This window comes from Peromyscus leucopus, chromosome 15, assembly GCF_004664715.2.
Source record: "Peromyscus leucopus breed LL Stock chromosome 15, UCI_PerLeu_2.1, whole genome shotgun sequence".
In the NCBI taxonomy this organism is placed as follows: domain Eukaryota; kingdom Metazoa; phylum Chordata; class Mammalia; order Rodentia; family Cricetidae; genus Peromyscus; species Peromyscus leucopus.
Genome location: NC_051076.1, coordinates 81,856,395 through 81,877,399, shown reverse-complemented (window position 1 = coordinate 81,877,399; position 21,005 = coordinate 81,856,395). Strand labels below are relative to the sequence as shown.

At 47.0% G+C, this 21,005-nt stretch overlaps 1 protein-coding gene and 1 long non-coding RNA gene across 3 annotated transcripts in view; one reads left to right on the top strand and one right to left on the bottom strand.

Annotated features, from left to right (window-relative positions):
• The window catches only part of Rnf152 (ring finger protein 152), a 75,257-nt gene that overhangs the window by 35,877 nt on the left and 18,375 nt on the right, over positions 1–21,005 (top strand). The gene's annotated exons all lie outside the window — the stretch shown is intronic.
• LOC119089095 lies at positions 2,363–6,775 on the bottom strand. Its single transcript, XR_005092924.1, has 2 exons — positions 6,194–6,775; positions 2,363–2,819 (listed from the first exon to the last, which is right to left on the bottom strand). It is a non-coding gene; the product is annotated as an uncharacterized LOC119089095 (long non-coding RNA).

The following is a 21,005-nucleotide window of genomic DNA, read 5'->3' as shown; positions in this document are numbered from 1 at the left end:
GAGAGAGAGAGAGAGAGAGAGTCAGTCCTGACATCCACACTGCAGCCTAGATGATTAAATCAGAGCTAACAAGCAGCAGAGGCTGGGCAGTAATGACGGCTCTAATGAGACCGACCCACAGCAGATGATCTGCTGAGGGAGGTTGTAGATGGGTCCCTGGGAGGTTGATCATCGCGATGGTCTCTTAGTTTGGGGGGAAGCCCCATGGAGGACACTGACTCATCTCCCAGGGATCAGTTTCGGAGCTATGGTGCCATTCCAGCCAGCCGGACAGGAGCATTAGTCACTCAGCACTCCTGAGCACGGGGACAATCACATTAGTGTCTGCAGACACGTTCATTGCTCAGATGTGCCAGAGCAAAGGGAGACGGAGGGGGCTTTTTTCTTAGATTCTCAAATGTCTCTTGAGAACTGGTGAATATTGTTTTTATGTATGTCCTTATGTTTCCGGTTTGGAGGAGAAACAGATACTTGTGGAGTTTCTTCCTGTGAAACCACTGTTTCCAGACGATTGTCCTGACAGCCTCTTGGTTCCTTGGGTGTTCTGGGCTGTGATGTGATAGGCTGCCCATTACTTAGTTCGCCGCGGCCTTTGACATTAGGTGACACTATCTGCTTTTTGTAGGTGTCACAGGGAAGATGTTGTAGATAAAACTTTTTTATATAAATCATAAGATGTCAGGCAGATGCTGCCATTAGATTTTCAGTGGGATTTCTGGGTCACGGCTGGAAAGATGACGGCCTAGAGAACCAGCTCATTATCTTCAGGCGCAAGAACAGATGGGGATCCTGGTGGTGTAAGACTCTGGAATGGGGAACAAATAGGGACACCTGTTCTAGTGTCATGTGACTTCTTATTGGTCATTTAACTATTTGGGTTTAAATAGAAACTTCTAGGCTTGATTTTATATTGGCCACACTAAGTGGACCTATGTTTTCAGACTGTCTGGTACAATGTCTCAGTTTAAAGCTGACTCTGACCCTTAATATCTGGGGGGGGGGCTCTGATGGTTTATTTATCTATAGGCAGATAAGATGGCCCACTCATGTTGTTATTAGGATTAGGCAAGGCATTTCGTTCTGTCCCTGCTCCTGGCCCTCTCCCTTTGGACTGGGCAGCTCAGGAGACTGGCCAGGACACACTTGGGTACGAGTTCTGGAGGCCACTGGGTGAACCTTCCTCACCATGAACTGGAAGGAGTAGCTTGGACCAGCTGTAAAATTGCATGCTGCATTTTTAACATCCCCATTTTTAGGTACTATTTGCCAGTCCTGATGTGAATATTTATGTTTTTCATAGAAATGGTGCAAAGTGAAATCCTCTTTTCCTGATATTCCCTCAGTACAAATTTTGTATGCTCCAAACAGCTATATGAAGCTCGGGTCTACCTTTCAGTAACTTGAGTTTTATTGGCAATTAGAGCTGGCCACCAATTTGGTGGAATTATAACAGCCGTTTGAGTTATTTTTAACTGGAGACCTACAGGAGAATTATTTTAAGGATGTGGAGTAATTGTTGAAAGTGCTCAGAGAACTTTTGTTTCTTCTCCAGTTTCACTTAAAACTATTAAAGAAAAATGATGGGATTGGAATAGTGGCAGCACCCTGCCAAGTGGCTGTCGCGTGCCAGGCGATACGCTGTGCGTGGGCTTTGCTAGGGTTTCCTCACCTCACCACCCAGGAGTGGTGTGAGGTGGTGCTCCGCGCTCTCAGAAGGAGGCGTGCAGGCACAGCGAGGCAGGTCACTGGACCGAGCCAATGTCTGGTCAGAGGAAGGCTCGCCCCTTGAGGCCAGGCGGCTCTGACCTGTAGGCTTCCATCACTGCGGTGTCACTGACGGGTAAAACCCACAGTTGGGAGGTGGAAGAACGGGCCCCTTTAGAGTCAGCGAGTGGAATGGCTGGTACTCCTCCATGTCTCCCTGACAGTTTGGGCAGAGAAGCATCAGATTTAGTATCCAAGCAATACAGATGCTGAGCTCTGAGAAATGTGGAACATGGTCCTACATCCCACAGAACTCGCCAGGGCTTCCTCAAGGGGCAAAGTGCCTCCTAAAACTCAGTTGATGAGGGAGATCCATCTGTCTGAGGGATGGGAGTGAGAAACTACAGCATAGCAATGTTCAGATTGACTTTTTAAAAGTTCTTTCTACATATTAAAAACAACCGCACAGGCTTAGGTGTGGTTCTGGTAGCTACCTTAGGCTACTTCAACTCAGTGGCTCAGCCCTCCTTTTTGTGTCTGCAGCAAGGAGGGGGTCCCAGTACCTCCTAAAACTTCTTATAAAGTATAATAATGGGCCCAGAAGAATTCCTTAAGGAAACAGAATGAAGATTTTCTATAAAGAACACAGGCCATGCAGTATAGGACCCAGCCTTGTTTCTTGTTTTTAATGGAGTTGGAGCCAGAAATAAACTTTTACAAGACTTTCAGTAGAGTCTGTGCATCTGCAGGTTCCTTGTCCACAGTTCCAACCATCCTCCTATCAAAAGAAAACAATTGGCTTCACAAGTGATTTACCCAGCATTTGCGTGGTATTAGGCCCTGTAAGCACTCCAGAAGTAATTTGAATAGCAGGAATAGTATGTGGAGCAAACATCCATGGTTAGAGACCTTGTAGATGCACGATGCCTCCTACCTATTCTCAGACCAAGTATGGATGCAGGCACTATGGCATCACAGGAGGAAATTGAGCATCCTTGCATTACGGCAGCTGTGGAGGTCCAGAACAGTCCCTCGTGTGTCCTGTAGAAGCTGCTGTAGATAGCATCTCAGCCTGTACCCAGTGCTGCTGCCCTGGTGCTCTGCCCATCTCCACCCTGTGAAATGAGGTGGGAGAAAGGTTCTGAGTTTGGGTTGGTTTGGGTCTTTTGCAGGAGGGTGTAGGATGAGAACTGAGAAGTCAGAGGACACCCTTTCTCTCCCACAGCCCATTCCCCATCTCATCAGTAGCTCTGGAAAGAGGCCTTCTCCGATACCTACCATTCCACTGAAGCTGCTGGAGTGCTTATCCTGCCCCTTCACCCTGATGCTGGAAGGGGCTTCCACTGTTGCTAATCTGGATGCTTTGGTAACTGTTTCTGGTCAAAGTCGGTGCATTTAAGCAAGGATATTGCTTGCTCTTCCTCGGTTGACTTTTAGAGACTTTAGGGAGGATGATTGGTAGCCAAGGAATACTGACTTTTTTCCCTGGAGCTGTTGGGGATTGAACCAAAAGCTTCACATGCATTACGCATGCAGTCTGACACTGAGCTACAGGCCACTCCCAGTTTCTTCTCTCACTGTGTTTGACATACAAGCCAAGAGCATCTCTCTTAGGATATGTAGTCATTCAGACACATGGGCAATTAGTAATGGATACAGAGATTCTAGGGGCATCAATGCCTCTTGCAAAAGCATTGAACAAGCTAGGAAAGTGTGAGTAGTGTTGTGGAACGTGGACAGAACAGAGTTGGTGAGTACAGCTCTTCCTGGCCCCTCACAGGACTTATTAAACGTTGGTTGATGGGAGAGGAGCCCAGAGGCAGCTTTTAATCTGAGTATGTGCTGAGTGCAGAGCAGAACTCCAGATGCCGGGGTCGCAGCAGGAGCAAAGCACACGTGGATCTGATCATCAAGGAGATGGGATGACGCCACAGCCTGGAATGGGGGCGGGGGGTGGGGGGCATAGGTTTTAGCAGATGTATGTCTCATTTTTTTTTTTAATGGCTAACAAAGAAAATAGAGAAGAGATTCTAGGAGATGTTGCCATTTCTGAAAAGTCCTTATCTTAGTTACTGTTCTGTTGCTGTGAGAAGATACCAGCTTATAGAAAAAGCATTTAACTGGGGGCTTGCTTATAGTTCCACAGGATTGGTTCCTGAACCTCTTGGTGGGGCGCATGGCAGCAGTCAGGCATGGTGCTGGAAAGGTAGCTCAGAGTTCACAGCGGCTCCACAGAGGCAGACTGGGTCTGGCACGGGCTTTTGAAAATGCAAAGCCCACCCCGAGTGAGTGACACACTTCCTCCAACGAGGCCATACCTCCTAATCCTTCCCAAACAGAGGACAATGACTTTGGAGACTGGACCTGAAGGAAGTGAGGAGGGAAGCCATGTCAGCATGGATCAGGGAGAGGCCTGGAGAGTAAAAGCGTGTGGGGCAGCCCGCAGCTGGCAGGCTAGCTAGCAAGACCGGGGTTAACAGAGCTGTGGGGAGGTGTTGGTGTGCCACAGGAGTTGTGGTACGTGTTTCTTATGGAAAGGGTGGGTACTGCCGTGTTGGGAGAGGGCAGTGAGCCTTGACAGGGGTTGTGACACCAGTACTGTGGTACCTGACACACGAAGGTGAACAGAGATCCATGCTGGGCTGCGTCAAAATCCCCAGCCAGATGGTGGTGGCTCATAAGAGACCCTGAGTCAGGGGAACAGAGAAGAAGGATTGTGAGTGTATTTAAGGTCAAGCCTGTGGGTGAGCCCAAGATGAGATGAGGGAGAGAGATATCTTTGACTAGGATGAGGGTTGTTGGGGCTCAGTGGGAGAGTACTTTCTTAGCACATAGGAAATCCTAGATTTAATTCTTAGTACTACAAAAAAAAATTTTAATTGAATACTAAAAAGGTAAGTGATGGTGTCAGTCTGAGTCACTAGGAGGACAGGACTGCCATTAGCTGCCGGGGAGACTACAGGGAGAGCAGGCTTTCAGGGGACAGAGAGAACCAGGAATTCTGCTTTGGACATGTTAACTTTGAGACATCCTTGAAAGACCCCGGTGGCAATCCCAAATGGGTGGCCATCCCGGGTGTCTGAACAGCCATTCTAAGTTAAAGACTTGGAGATGTGCTCTCTTTGAAGCACGCTTTAAGAAAGATAAATGTTTATACCATGGTTGTGGTGATGATTTTGAGAATTCACCTCAGGGGTCAATATGCATTTGTATTCCCATTGATTCAAAGCCACATCAGTGTAATGAACAGATTCTGGGATCATTACTGGGCTAATAGGGACTCCTGCCACTTTTACCGGCTCTGTGTGTAACTATTCTGCCTAGCATGATACACACACACTCTCACACAGAGGGCCCAGTGTCCCAAGTGTTCTGGTGTTTATGCAACAAGGACTTTGAATCAGCCACAGGAGCAGACCTGGCAAGTAGAAAAGGCTTGTTTAGCAGATTGTCTGTTTGTTGGGTCCTTACTGCCCTTTTATAAGTTGAATGCATGTGTGTGTATGTGTTGTACTGTGGTAGCAGAGTCTGAAACCACAGCCTGGGCATGCTGGGCAAGTGCTAGACCACTGGACTTCGTTCTCGACTCTATTTCTGCTTTTCATGTTATTTAGATCCTTTTAAATAAATTTTTAAAATATATTTTAAGTGTGTGTGTGTTGGGGGGGGGAGGAGAGAAAGAAACAGAGACAGAGAGACACACAGAGACAGACAGACATACAGAGAGAAACAGACGACACAGAGGTGGGAAGGGAGGGAGGGAGAGCACAAACACACCTGTGCACAGGTCAGAGGACAACTTGGGGAGTCTGTTCTCATCTCCCACCATGGATCCCAGAGACTGCGGGTGGCTGGGGTATGCAGCCAGCACTCACTCACCATGCCATCGTTATGGCCCGTCTTTGTTTATTTCTACCTGTTTTATTTGGTTAGTTACCTAGTTTTTTTTTTTCTTTTCCTTTTCTAAAATACAGTGTCTCACATAGCTCAGGTTAGCTTCTAACAGTATGTAGTTGAGGATGATTTTGGACTTCTGACCCTCCTGCCTTTACCTCCTAAGTTGGTAGGCATAGTGGCATGGGTCAGCTCCCCGGCTTATGTGGAGATCACACCCAGGGCTTCGTGCATGGTAGGTGAACACTGTACCACATGGGCTGTAGTCCCGGTCCATGTCTCTCTGCTTCTCTTTTTCTTTCTGCCCTTATCACAGTTGCTCCCAGCAAAGAAATTGCCCAGGTAGGTGTGGGAGGACTCCCGTGTGTGCTGAGCTGTGCTGCCCCCCCCCCCATTTTGTTGTTCTGAGATAGGGTCTAATGTAGCACAGGCTGGCTGAGGAGGATCAACAATTCAGCTTCTACCTCTAGAGTGCCTAGAGGCTGCATCACAGGCCTGTGTGTCTTTACCATCCCTGTTTAGGTGGTGCTGGGGAACTGAACCCAGGGCCTCTGGTTTGCTAAGTGGATACTCTACCTCAGTACAGCCCCAGTACCTTTGTGGGAGATTCAAGTCCAAACTGGTGAGTTTCCAAGGGTCTTGATGGGTCAGACCACATTCTGTCTCGGAGCAGTCCAGAGCCTGGAGGAAAGCGTTGCGTGTTCTAGCTTTCTCCCCAGGAAGAAGTGGGGTTACAGTCGTTCTCTCTGTGCCTGGAGCCGCCTGCCCAGACTGCGCCTGGCGGTGTGTGCAGTGCTGAGGTCGGTGACACCAGCATCCCTGGGGCCAACACTACACAGAGAATTACCTGGGGGAGAGAATAAGGACACCCTGGGGCCGAGAGGCTGCCTCTGGAGGTCTGGGAAGGAATGTCCTCACTGGAGGAGCAGAGGTCTGAGAAGTGAGGGGCTGAGGCAGCCAGGGGACTGAATTAGAGGGTAGATATGTGGCTGTGAGGAGGTGTCCCATTGTTTGGTAATAATGACTTTTATACCTTTGATTTTCATTCCATGATACCATAGGGGACAGTCTCTGTGTGAGAGGGATAACTTTGACAACTTACAAAAGAGACAAGAACAAGAAAGTCTGGTTGCATTGAGAATCAGGAAGTGTATCTCTTACGCACACTAGGCTACTGTAACAGAATTCCTCACAGTTCTGGAAGGTAAAAGCCCATGATCAAGGGAGATCTGGTGTCTAATTTGAGCTCACTGCCTCCTTCACAGATGGTGACTTCTAGCTGCGTCCTTGCACAGTGGGAGGGGATGAACAGGCTCACTTGGGTTGTTATTACCACCCTCGTGACCTGTCTCCTCCTCATACCTTTATATTGGGGATCAGGTCACAACATGAAATTGTAGCAATGTGCATTGACTAAACTTTTAAATGGGCTCATGATTAGGTTTTCCAAGGGACAGTGATGCCCACCATTCTGGGAGGCCCCAGAAGAGTGGGTTTGCTGGTGTGGTAGAAATAGGAACCTACAGTCTTATTCTGACAACAGATTGATTTATCATAAACCTGGCTGTGTCCTAAGACACTTAAAATGAAGTGAACGAGGAATCTTCAGAACCTGCTGTGGAGGAAACAGTTTTTATGACTATAAGCTAAAAACTTCAACATCTTATTGGAAGAGAGCTGGGGCTTTGTTTTGTTTATATCATTTGTTTTGTTCTGTTTCTGTATAAAAGCTTCTGGGTGGCAGGGTCAGCAGACAGCAGCTGACTGCAGGTGCTGATGCCAGATCTGGTTATTTCCCCCTTCGCACATGCAAGCTCGCCTCTACGTATGACCATGAACGTCCGTCACTTTAGCCCAGCCTGCCTACTGCTGTAAAGACCTCACAGGGCCTGGTCGTGTGTCCACGGATGGCTTTGGGGAAAAGCAAAGGAATAAAGGGAAGGAAGCAGGCCCTGCCACTCCTCTACATAAATCGTTAATCACTAGATGAGTCGGTAAATAAGCAAGGCTATGAGAATCTCTAAAGGTCATCAGAGCCTTTCAGAACTAAGTTAAATGCACTTTATAAATTCCCTTGAGAAATCTAGTTCTATTGCCCTCACGGGAGATAAAGGATTTAAACCACATGACCGGGGCATCCATGCTGCTGTTACGTTACTTCATAGGTAGACATGAGATGAATGATGCCCTGACCTGTCTGTGGAATCTTACCCTTTAGATGAAAAATGCTCCTGTGGGTATCCTATAAGTCAGTACAGCATCAAGGAGCAACAGGGTCAGTATGGATTCCTCCGCCAGCCTGAGGTAGGGAGGGGCTTCCTTTTGTTGTGGCAGAGAGTAGCTGCAGGATGTCCTCGTGCCTTGCAGTGTCTTGAGCTTGTGCCTTAAATGTATTTTACTTTTTCTTGTGGTTTTCCTGGGTGTGTGCCCACAGTGGAATTGCTAAACAAAATGGTAATTCTATATTAAATTTTTTGATAAATTGTGGCAAAGTTTTCCAAAGTATTGGTACTGTGGTTTACCACAGGCCTAAGTTACTTCTAGTGAGAGCTGGCTTTTATATAGGGAACATGAGAATTAAAAACAATTGTTTTGTTCTGGATGGCCCAGCAGTCCTGTTTCCTGCAATGCTTTCAGAGCAGACTGGCTAGTGCCTGGCCAGGCCTGTGCTTCAGATGCGGACTCTGGAAGAAACCTGTCCAACCCATGTCCATTCCGCAGCCGCCGGGCTGGGGTGTAAGCAGAAGAAGGACAGGTGGGGCACCTCATGGCTGAACACCTGACCTGCCTCAGAGGAAAGCAGAGGCCAGAGAGCACCTCTGTGGCTCTAGACTCCAGGGAATCAAACCCTTGTGGGGATGGCAGAGTGTGACAGCTGCCAGGTTTGTTCAAACAGTGACAGCAGCCTCCTCCAGAAAGGACCTCTGGGGACATGAGCGAGTGTGCTCCTGTGTCATCTGGCTGTGGTCTGTTGTCAATTAATAGAACAGCACCATGAGTTAGAAAACAAGGCCGCAAAGGGTCTTTCAGGAAATGTTGATAACATGGAATGACTCTGCCCTCATTGTGTTGGCTCCAAAAGGGAACAATGGCTTGTTCACAGCAAATTGTTTGGGAGAAAAAAAGTGTCATGCATGGTGCTTCTGGTTAAGAGAATAACAAATGAATGTGATAAACTGCTGGCAGAAATAAACACAGGCCTTTAAGGATCCCAGAGCTTGGTTTAGTTTTGGGATTTTTCTATTGTGTTCTTTGTACTCAGGTTTCTTTTATTTTTCCAGTGCTGGGAATTATACTAAAGCCTCACACATGCTGGGCAAGAGAGCTACCCTTTAGTTCCATGACCCTGTGCTGGCTTGGGAGAATGCTCTGTGTGCGTGTGCACATGTTCGTGCGGAAGCCAGGAGACCTCAGCTGTTGTGCTCTGGGTTCCATCAGATTTCTTTTGAGATAGGATCTCTCACTTGCGGCCCATAGACCAAATTTAGTCAGCTGGCCAGAGTGCCCCAGGAATCCCCATGCCTTTCCAGTGGTAGGTTTACAAATACACACCAGGTTCTCGTTCACCTGTGCTCTGGGGATGGAATTCACATCCTAGTGCTTGTGTGGCAGGCCCCTTACTCATGGAGTCATCTCTCCAGCCACTACTTCTGTTTTTGTAAATAAAGTTTTGCTAGAAGTCCATAGTCATGTCCATAGTCATGTCCATTTGCCTACACACTCTCTATGGCTGCTTTCTGCTACCATACTCGAGCTGAGTAATTCTTAGAGACAGACCCACAAAGACATTCCCGTCTGTCTTTGAGAAGGTAGTTGAGCTGTGTTCTCTGATGTTGTTGTTCAAAACTTAGCACCGAGCAGTCGTTGGCCCCTGAAAGCGGTTGGGGGTGATGCTTCCCTCGCCGCTGCAGAGAGGTTCAGTGGTCAGCCTCCAGGAGATGTGTGCACAGCTCTGTGCACAAATGTGTGTTTGGTTTTCTTCCAGTCTCCTCAGAAGAGGAGTCTGTCGCTCTCAGTACTGTCTCAGCATGCTTATGACCCCCAACCTTGAGAATCACTAGGTTAGAGGGAGCCTTTACTCACCTGAAAGGTCTCTCTTGAGGACATCTACAGACTAGGTATAGATATTTATTTATTATCTTCAAATGCAGCATAGATTTGTGAACTGTGTCATTTTGTAACCATTATAAATCGTCAAGAGACTACTTCATGGATATTGGTTTCTTGGGCCTCGCTAGTGTCGTATCACACAGCAAGCAAGGGATGTTTATTACATACCTTCCTCTCCCTTGATGGAAGCTGTAATGTCCAGAATATTAGGCCTTTGTGGTAACTTTTTAATGCATATGCAATAGAAATCACTGACAGTATTGTTAAACACCCATCACGCCAGGAACCTGGTTGTCATTTCTAAAAGACAGATCTGAATGGGTCACGTCTGGCTCTGCCCGCCCTCCCCTCGCAGTGCTTTGCTTCTGCAGCGGGGTCTTTCTCTCCCCACCAGTTCTGGCAGTAGATCTGTGCTTCTGCGTTACCCAGCGTCATAGATACTTCTGGAGCCGGGCAGCACAACGAAGGCAAGGAGCCACGTGGTGCTGTCAACATGGGGTTTGGGCGTAGAGAAAGGACAGAAACGCAGCACTAGTCCAGGAGGGTGGAGCTTTGGGTGGAATGTTCTGGAAACCCACAGAAGTGCTTGTCCCTGTGTTCATGCATGGCTACCTGACGGTCAGAGAGAACTGTGACTGTCATCAGTGGAGACTTTCTAGTACTGCTATTCAATGGGAGGATTCTCCTGTGGACCGAGTTGGCTCTTGCTGGGTCCTGGGTTCTGGGGACTGAGTCAGAACTCTTTGAGGGATGTGACTGGCCCTTGGGAACCCAGGAATTCCTGAAGGCTCCCTATGAAGCCACAAATCAGAGTTAACCCATGGCAGTGCAACAGAAATGGCACAGCTGGGTGAAATCAGGCAAGTTTGGGATTATGGCTAAAGCCAAGAGGACACAATCAGCTTCACAGCTTCAATCAGTTTATGACCAACTTCACAGTACGTTCCTGTGCCATCAGATGGAGAACAGCAGGGCAGCTCTTCTGGGCTGTGTGTGTGCGTGTGCGCGTGTGCGTGTGCCTGTGTGTGTGTGTGTGTGTGAGTGTGTGTATGAGTTGTTCATGTTTGTGCATGTGTGTGAGACTGGATGTGTGCGTGTATGGGTATTTGCGGATGCAGATGCATAGTTCTGTGCAGGCTCACATGTAAAGGCTTGTGGAGGCCAGAAGTTAAGCTCAGATGTTGTTCTGCAAGGGCCATCCACCTTGTATTTTGAGACAGGATCTTCCATTGACTAGAGAGCCCCACCTGGCTCTGCTAACTCAAAGCTGGTATTAGGAATCCACATGGCCACACCCTGCTTTAAAAATATTTTATACACTATCTGACAAATTTTATACAGTGTTTTTGATTATATTCACTTCCCCGGCTCTTCCTCTTAACTCCTCCCATGTCCCCCCTTATCCCCCCACAACTTCATGTCCTGTTTAAAAAAAGATCAACTCCAATTTGTGCTGCTATTTCAGGGTGTGAGGCACACCCTGCTTTTTACGGTGTGCTGGAGATTGAACTTCGGTCCTCATGCTCACTCCCATGGCTCACCTGCCTCCCTATTTCTTCCCCCTTTAAACTGAAGACACCAATCCCATTCATGACACTCAGCCCAATGTCCCATCTCCTGAGGACATCACTCTCTGAGATGAAGCTTCAGCTGATGCGTTTGGGAGTACTATAAGCATCCAGAATGGAGTATCTACCTGATCTTTTAAGAGGCTCATGGGTGCCATGTATTTCCTGGCTGTGTCCAACAGATCTGGGAGCAGTATACCCAACCATGGTGGCCTATTATTCAGGTTTTAGTTTCCAAATTACATTTGTCATCTTGGAGAAATGGCTGGATCTGGGCCAGGGCCAGAGGAAGTAAAGATTAGCCTGAAATATCTTTTGGTGTCACCGAGTAAGGAAATGCTCAAAGGATGGCCAGGATGTGTCAAAGGGCGCAGGAGCCAGCTGTGAGCTGTTTGTACTGGCCAATCTTGGCACTGTCGCAGAATCAAAACATTCAACAGGCAGAGATTAGAACTGGCTGAATAATGTGAAACTTGTAATCTCTGACTAGAAGGAAGGACTAACGGAGACTATTCTACCTGTATGAGAATGCAAATGTCAATGCAGCAGATGGTGGGGCTGGAAACAATCGTGTTGACTCCCATTGTCAGCATTCACTTAGTCAAGTTCTGAAGGCTGGTAAAACCAGGGAACAAAATCCGATGAGTATGAGGATATTTACACAGCCCAGGCTTTACTCCACAAAGTGATGAGGAAATACCAGAGAGACACAGGTGACAGTAAAAAAAGCAGAATCACCCAGTGGGGTAGATGGGAAACCATGGAGACACTTCTGTAACATCTACAATCAGAGACGTCTCCTGAACACCACCAAATTAAATGACATTCTGTGAAATAACATGCCGGTTTCTCAAACTGTCAAGGTTACAAAAGACAAGGGAAAAGACTAAAGAAATACTATAGATGTCCGTAGACTGGTAGTCTCTCTCACCGGTCATTGGTAAAGTTAGAATGTGTTGGTAATCTCTCTAGGTCACTTTCTTGATTTTAATGGTTGCACTGCAGTTTTGTAGAAGTACTTGGCACATGCAGAGCTGTTTGGACTCCAGTTTTTAGCCTACCACTGATGGCCCCAGAAAGGGGGAAGGGGAGCTTTTATTTTTTGCAATAAAGTGGGGTCCAGTGGGAAAGCAGAAGTATGTTATGTTATGGAAGTAGAAGATGATGTCAGAGGTCAGCTGGGATTGCAGAAGTCGGGGGAGTTTTAGAGTAAATTGGCACCTAATGTCTTCAGCTGAGAAGGTAGATTCCAGCAGAGATAAGGATGAGAGAACACATGGGAGGCAGTCAGTTTAGGATGAAGATGTGCCAGTCTGCAGAAAAAGGGGCAAATAGAAGTCAGATAATTGAGGTCCCAGAAGAGGCTGGGTAAGACCTTGGCAGGCCTGAATGCAGAGGTGGGTGCTAGACTTGAGTGTCTCGCACAGCAGACATGTTGATCCACGTGAGGCTCCCTTTGCCATGTTCCAGCACCACATCTGTAAACAGAATTCCTGTCTGGCCCACCCACAAGTATTAGTGCTATCTGGGGACAGTCTGGGGCTGTCTAGAGATGCTCTGGGGTTGATGAAAGGGGGTATCAAGGCCCTTAAAGCATCTTGAAATGTACTCTAGAAGTGTAGTTTACACCACACTGTGGTCTGTTTCATTTACTGTTGGACTTTCGAGGTTTGTTCATTTGTAAATTCTCCTGAGAACCAGGCTGATTCAAAGTGTAAGATGTAGTAGGTAGCCATTCCAGCTTGGATCTGGAAGTTCCAACCCCCATTGAGACTCTGGCAACTGTCACGCCTACGAGGCGGGGCCAGGGGAGGTGTCTGGAGACCTGAGACCTGGATGGGCGAGCTCTCTCTCAGTTCCTGGACCCTAGACGGTGGAGGTTGACTGAGCAGAGCTCCAGAGAACACCGCTGGACTGCGATACACCTTCCCCAGACCCCCCGCAATCTACCTATTCCTTCATTTGTAAGTCACCCACTAAATAAATCTTCCTTTTAACTACGTGGGGGTCGTGGGTTCGTGCCCCACGTTGGGCGCCAGATATTGGTGGAATTATTAAGGCCACTCCACGTAGTTAAAAGGGTCCAGGTAGACTCACGGGCAGCTGCTCAGTCTGTGGCTTTGCAGATGCTCCTTAGAGTCATTTGTGGATGCTGCTGAGGTCCTTTGGGCATGACAAAGCAAATGGAAAGCCACAGGATGAGCCTGCAGTAGAATTACATGTTCACTTGTGTTTCCTGTCAACTTGGCTCACCTGAGATCTGAATGGTCAGCATGCGCTTGGATGCTATAATTTACGGAGATGGTGACCATGTGTTTCCTGCTCCAGAGGAAACAGTGTGGGGTGAAGAGATGTGAATGAGCAAGTCATAATGGGGCGAGGGGCCATTTCAATGGGGCTGATGAAGGGCTCAGGAAGGAGGAGAGGAGTCTCCTCAGCTGTGCAGTGTAGGAGGTAGCCTTCGAGTCAAGAACTATGTGTTTCTTCCAAGAATGGCTCAGAGGTAAGGAGTTAGAGTTTGAGGATGGCTGGAGCCTCAGACAGATGTAGCAGTGGGAGATAGGAGGCCCAGAGGTGTTGAAACTGGATCCCCGGGACCTGTGCACCTCCCCACCAAACCTGCTGGACACAGCACAGTGGCCTCAGGAGCACTGCTAGATTCTGAAGAACGCAGAGTGAGTTAGGGACCTTTGTGTCTGTGGGTCCTTACACACCTATGAAAAGGACCATTGGAGTTTTCTAGAAGTAGAAAGGCTTGCAACTTTTTATTTTGAGACAAACAAATCCAATTCTGATTTGTGGCAACAAATCACCCGTGTAAATTTCTGCCACATTTGGGATGTCAAGGTGCTCCGACTGAAGTATGCTCCCAGCCTGCATCCCCAGAGTCTACATAGCCACAGTACCATCACACCAAAAGAAGTCACCACTAACTCAGTAAGAGCCCCCGATCCACAGTTCCTATCCAGAAATGTCTTACTGGGCTGAGAGATAGATTAGCTAGTAATGTGCTTGCCACAAAGGCATGAGGACCTGATTTCTTCGATCCCCAGAAGCCAGCTTTGATGATGTGTGCTTGTAATTCCAGTGCAGGAAAGGCAGAGACTGGCAGATTCCTGCCGTCTACTGGCCAGTTAGCCTAGTGTACTTACTGAGCCCCAGGTACTAGTGACGGACCCTGTCTCAAAACATAAAGTCGGGGCTGTGGAGATGGCTTAGTGGCTAAAGCGCTTGGAGCCCAGGTATGAGGACTAGAGTTGGGATTGTCAGAAACCATCTAATTGCTGGTGGATATGAGGAGCCACCTGTAATGCTGGCCTTGGGAGGTAAAGACGCAGGATCCCCAAGGAAGCTGGCTGGCAAGACTTAATGGGGGAGCTCTATCTAGGCTTGAAATCTAGAAACCATGCCTGCTTGTATAAGGTAGAAGAACCTTGAGGATGATTCTTAATGTCAATTGTAGGCATCTCACATATACATGCATCCACACACATGCATGCTGTCCCCCATGAAATGGAAGCAATAGGATGGGCAGCTCCTGAGAATCAGCATCTGAGGTTTACAGCTGGTCTCCACATGCACCAGAACACAAGTGTACCCCTGCACAAACATCCAGACCCACACAAGGTGCATGTCTGTGAGGGAGTTTCTAGAACGAGTTTATTGAGAGGGGAAGACTGACTCATCCTGAGTGTGGATGGCACCATCCTATGGGCTGAGGTCCTGGAGAAGAGAAAACAGAAAGAAGACATCTTAGTACAAGCGATCATCTCTCTGATTCCCGACTGCGCACACTATGTAACCCACGGACTCTGCGGCGCCCCCATACCTCCCCACTGTAACAGAGTGCGAGCCAAACCCTTTCTCAAGCTGCTTTTGTTAGGTACTTAATCAGTATTAATATGGAGGTTGGTTCAATGAGTGACAGTTTGATGATGTGTGGAGTATCGGAGTCTGCTAACCATGCTCAGAAATGAGGGAGTTGGCATTTCTAGTGGGTTTGATATCTTTTTTTTTCTTTCTTGTTTTTTGGGTTTTTTTTGGTTTTTCAAGACAGGGTTTCTCTGTGTAACTTTGTGCCTTTCCTGGAACTCACTTCGTAGTCCAGGCTGGCCTTGAACTCGCAGAGATCGCCCGGCTCTGCCTGCCGAGTGCTGGGATTAAAGGCGTGCGCCACCACCGCCCCGCTGATATCCTATTCTATGATCATTCCTATGCAGATGGTCATTAAACTTGGAGAGCTGCCAAAAATTGAGAGAGGTTACCTGGATCTGTTCTAGATTTATGGACAGAAAAACCCAGACTCGAGTTGTTTTTGTCTCTTTTGTGCTTATTACACTTTGGGTTCAGGGTTAGATGATATTTTTAAATGTATGGCCTTGTTTGGCCTGCTTCCTCATCAGCTGAAGAAGACCAGGCTGGCATCAGCTTCCGAGGAAATCATGTCTATGTGTGAGCGAGGGCCTGTGTTCTCCTTGATAATCTGCCAGGTGGAAAGCAGAGGTGCCAGCTGATTCAGATGTCATTTGAAGGGCAGGAGTTCCTGCAGGAAGTGGGTGTGCCTTTGGAGGACTGGCACTGAGGCTGTGCTCACCACATCATAGTCACGTTTCTCTGAGCTTTTGTTTTCTCCTCCTTCCTTCACATGTAGGTTAAATTTGACCTTGTTTTATTTTAAGTTACTCAATAACTTGAGAGCATTAGGGAATTATTTTCTGAAATACACTAGTTGTCTCAATAAAGCAATTTAATCTGATTCTTGTGACCTACATCAGCTAATGGTTTATGAGAAATCCGTTTTCGTTTAAATCTGCATTTGTTGTTTAACTCCTATTACAGCTACATCTCTGAGGAGGCTGTCAGAGTCTGCATTACTGTAAGGAGACGATTTGTATTGGCAAAAGTTGGCGGGTTTTAGCAGAAGCAAAAGCAAAGGGAAGCATTCTCTCATGGCCTCTGTGTGCATACTCACATGTACATGCACCCATACACATGTAAATACCCCAGAAATAGAAACAAGGCGGCAGCTCCTGAGAAACAGCATCTGAGGTTGTTTGTCTCACTGTTGTGACAAAGTAACCAACAAAGCCCACAGGAGGAGAAGACTTTGTCTTGGCTAAGGTGTGTGTGTGGTCCACTGCAGCAGCATGGAGAAGTGGCTTCTCACATTGAGTTCCAACTCAGGAAGCAGAGAGTCATGACTCAGGTCCTGCTTAGCAGAGGGCCCTCTCGTGTTTCTGCTGTAGATAAAGTGTCTTGAGTGGTACATACAGATGTGCCATGATGTTCTAGGTGCCCATGACAGGACGGCCAACTGACACAGCCACCTCAGGATCTTTGTGGGTAGCAAGGTCATATTGTGGTATAGTGAGAAGCCAGTTATATTGCTACCAAATTGCTATTTGGTGATGGGAAACATATTCTTGTATCTGGTCAGGCATAAAATAGGTTCTAAGTATATAGAAGGGCTCCTAAAATCCCCTCAATGCTGTGGACTAACCTGAAATACTATCAAAGTGAGTTTGAGGGTTAGCATTGCCTCTTAGTTTCAAGAAAATGAACTGGATTTTATGTAGCCTTTATGTACAGATAAAGATAGCTCTAGATCATGAGACACACATATACCACACACAGACTAAATTTAGAATATTGAGGCCAGTGAGATGACTGAAATGACTCGGTGAGCAAAAGTGATTGCCACCAAGCCTGACAATCTTACTTTAATTCCTGGGACCCACATGATGAAAGGAAAAACTGATCACACACACTACTCATACCTGCATATACATACACACAAATATACATACAAACATATACACAAATACATATAACACACAAATACACATGCAAACGTAACACACAAGTACACAAACACACACTCGCAAATATACACACAAATAGATACACACACACACACACACACACACACACACACACACACACACACAAACATAGAGTGATCCTAGGCTCGCTCACATTTAATTTTTGCTGCCCAGAGTGTCGAGAACTGTCGTTGCTAAGATCAGAGAGTGAGTGAACGTCAGGCATGCATGTGCACACTGCTGCCGTCTGACAAATGAGTGCCAACTCTGCATCATCTCCCAGATGGGCAAGCTGCATTCATGTGTAAAGACGATCTGTTGAAAGTGCTCAGACTTAACCCACAGAAGGGGGAGATACTGGAGTCTAGCCTCTCCTTTTTCCTGCTGTAATCACAGCCCCATACATACAGACAAAGGACTTCTCCAGACTGCAGCTGGCTCTGACTGACACAGTTGTCTTTGGAAATCTGAAGGCAGTACCCAGGAAAGCCTTGCAGGCATCTTCCGTCAGCTTCTGAGAGACGGGCAGAAGCAGCATGCTCAAGGCTTAATCACTGTAGATTTAAAATGTCCGTGATATAGTCTCTCCTTTAATACTGTTTGTTTTTTCTGAAAGGCTTATTATGAAATGACCTGTTCCTTGACTGTCTAATAATCTCCTGGATGAACTCTTCACTCTACGTAAGGAGAGCAATAGTGTAAAGCCCAGTTCCCAGTAGTTGCCTAAATACCACAGAAATTAAGGCTTCAGTTAGAGGCTTCAAGACTCGGGGCACAATGTGTGTCTTTGCACCTTTCTTGCACTGCTCTGGTCCCTGCTCTTTTCCACACACTGACTGCCTCGCTGTGGCCACTGTGCACACAACTGACCCCTCATCCTTGACATGGAAAGGTTCATGTTCTTGAAAAATCGTTGTTTCCCCAGAGAGACTCAAGTCGCCTTTATTCCATTTCTCCAGAGTACTTCCCCATGGAACCCAGGTAACTGTACTGCAGCATCTCCTGCCTGGCATCATTGCCCACACCCCTGCCTGGTATTGTTGCCCATCCCCCACATGGGCAGGGGGATCCCCAGATCTTAGAAGATTATCTTCGATTTAAGAATGTCTGGATTAATTTGTTACTACTATTATGGTTTAATGTGAGAGAGTAGTATTTGTACTCTGTGGTTTGCTGCATGAGATATGAATGGGAAGTTGGGCAAAACTTTATATCCAAAAACATGGTGCTGGGCCATCTACAGATACACACAGGAACTGGCAAGATGCCTCAAGTAGGTAAAGGCACTTGCTGCCAAGCCTGGTGACCGGAGTTTGATCTTCGGGACCTATATGGTAGGAGAAACCAACTCCCCCAAGTTGTCCTCTGACCTCCACATTCAATCTGTGACACATACATACCTATACACAGAGACACATTAACACAAAATAAATATAAAATAAGTGTACACACATACCTATACACAGAGACATATTAACACAAAATAAATATAAAATAAATGTATACTCAGGGTGGATATGCAGGCAGGGGGATCTTGAGTTATAAGCCAGTTTGGGCTACATAGGGGGATATATCATAAACAAGCAAATACTTAGTCAGGATACTGTCATTTTCTCTTAAGCCAGTGCTTATGGGCTAGGAGGCAGGAGAGCAGCTGCAGCAGCTGCAGGAGATGAGGGTGAAGGCGGGTGGATGAGTGAGCCTGATGTGGCAGGAGGAAACTTGCAGGTGGTGGAAATATCTCAGGAGGTGTAGTGGTTACAGGCGGAAGCATTTGTCAGAACCCATCGACCACACACTTTAGATGTGTGTGTCTTATTGTTGATTAACTTCGTTTCAAGCTTGGATTTTAAAATACATCTAAGGAAGCAAAAGTGCTTTGAACTTCTTGTTAGGTTAGAAAAGCCAAGTTCATGATGGATGGCATTGCTTTGCACCAGTGTTCGCTGTCTACTTTCAGGGTTTGGATTTTTTTTTTCCCCTTCCTTTCTTACTCTGCCTCAGTGGAAAATCAGCCCTCATTGAGTTACTGCTGCTGGAAGGAAGAGAGAGCTGAAGTAATGAGCAAACTGGTGGCTCAGTCCTCCAGGGGCTCAGCGTTAGTGCCGATGCCTCTGGGGAGTCATGAGTGCTGAGGGTAGGCACGGAGACTGCGGCAACACTCTCTGCTCAAGAAAAGAGCTTGCTGAATGGCTTTCAAACCAGCTCATTCAAAGAGGGGTCTGAGCACCACCAGGCTTATACCGTCCATTCTTGTCAGCTTTGGCATTGAATGTTCCTTGCATTGTTAGTTTAAAGGAGTTTAAACGTGTGTGTGTGTGTGTGTGTGTGTGTGTGTGTGTGTGTGTAAGTAAGAGGCTCTTCTTCACAAACAAGGTTTGTTTTGTAACTCGCAGCTTTCCCTACCTGCTTCTCCCTCTATCCCCAGTGAGGTTCTATTTGTCATGAACCGTCCATCCAAGAATGCTTGATGTGTTTGACCATTTGCACACTATCCTCCTGCATTAGTGAGGGGTTTCCAGAAAGACAAGACTAATATGAGACAGCTATAGAAAGGGAACAGGATGATGGTGTGGTACTCCACCCTACCACACTACTGTGTGGAGTTGACTAATGAGGCTGTGTCTATATCCACTCAGCTGCCTATGGCTGCCACAACCATGCAAATGAATTTAGGATTTGTGTCCATATCAAGAACAATTTATCATTATGTCTTTATGAAGTTCCATTAAATAAAGCACTTCCTTTGATGTGCAGTTATCGTGAGTTCCCTATCTCTGCCCACATTGTTCAGTAGTCTGGACTTGTTTTCACTTAAGGTGTTTCTTAGTATTGGGAATGATGGGTAACTATAGGTGTCAGTATGCCTGGGCCACAAGGCACCTAGACCTTTGGTAAAGTGGAGTGCTGGGTAACCGGGTGTGGTAACTCATCACTTACACCAATGTCCAGCCTTCAAGAAGTTAAAGCAGGCTGATGATTACACATTCAAGTCCATCTTAGGCTGCGTAGTAAGACCCTGACTCCTCACTGCCACCCCCAAAGCACTATGGGTGTCAGAGGATGAAGGAGAACTATGGGATGAGTTAGGTGGGCAAGACTATCTCCGAGTATGGCTAGGAATCCAGTCAGCCAGTAGTCCAGAGAGAATGGATATAGAAGGTGAGTTATTCTCCTTCACTTCCCCGATCCCTTAGAACTAAAGTACACTTGTCCACCGCCATGGAAATGCCCATGGAAAAGCTGACGCATGCTCTCTAGCCTTCCAGCCCTGGGGATGACTCCAGCAGCCCTCAGCCCTTTGCAATAGGACCACGAATTTCACCATCAGTTTCCTTACCTTTCTGACCTTAGGACTTGGACTGGGTGGCAATCAGGCATCCCACGGTCCTCAGCCTGCAGGTGCCTGTCAGCAGACTCACTTCTCAGCAGTGGTAATCCTGTGAGCCAGTGCCCTCCTCACCTCCCTCTCCTCTACATATTGGTGTTGATCCCTAACAGTCCGGTGGGTCAGGCCGGCGACTGCCATTGTGAATGTTCTTTGCTCTACTCTCAAGATTTCCCGCTGGAATCATTTTTCAGGGTTGTAACTGTAAAACAGTCATGTTGTATCCCGAGCCTTCTTATTTTCAAAATGGAATGCAAAACTACCACAGAAGTACTTTGCATTCTGTACCTGCCCCAGAGGTCACCTGTTAAGCTGGCCAGGGACAGTGTCTCCGGAGTCACAGGCCGAATGTAAAGAATGGGGGTAGACTGGTAGGGATATGGACAGGACTCAGTTCCTCAGTGTCCTTTTCTGTAGGTGCAGTTTTATTGGAGCTATTGGGGGAGGGGAAAACTTTTCCTGTCCTGTCTTAAGAGCAGTGTCAGGGGCCTCTGAATTAAACTGACAAAAGGCAGATTA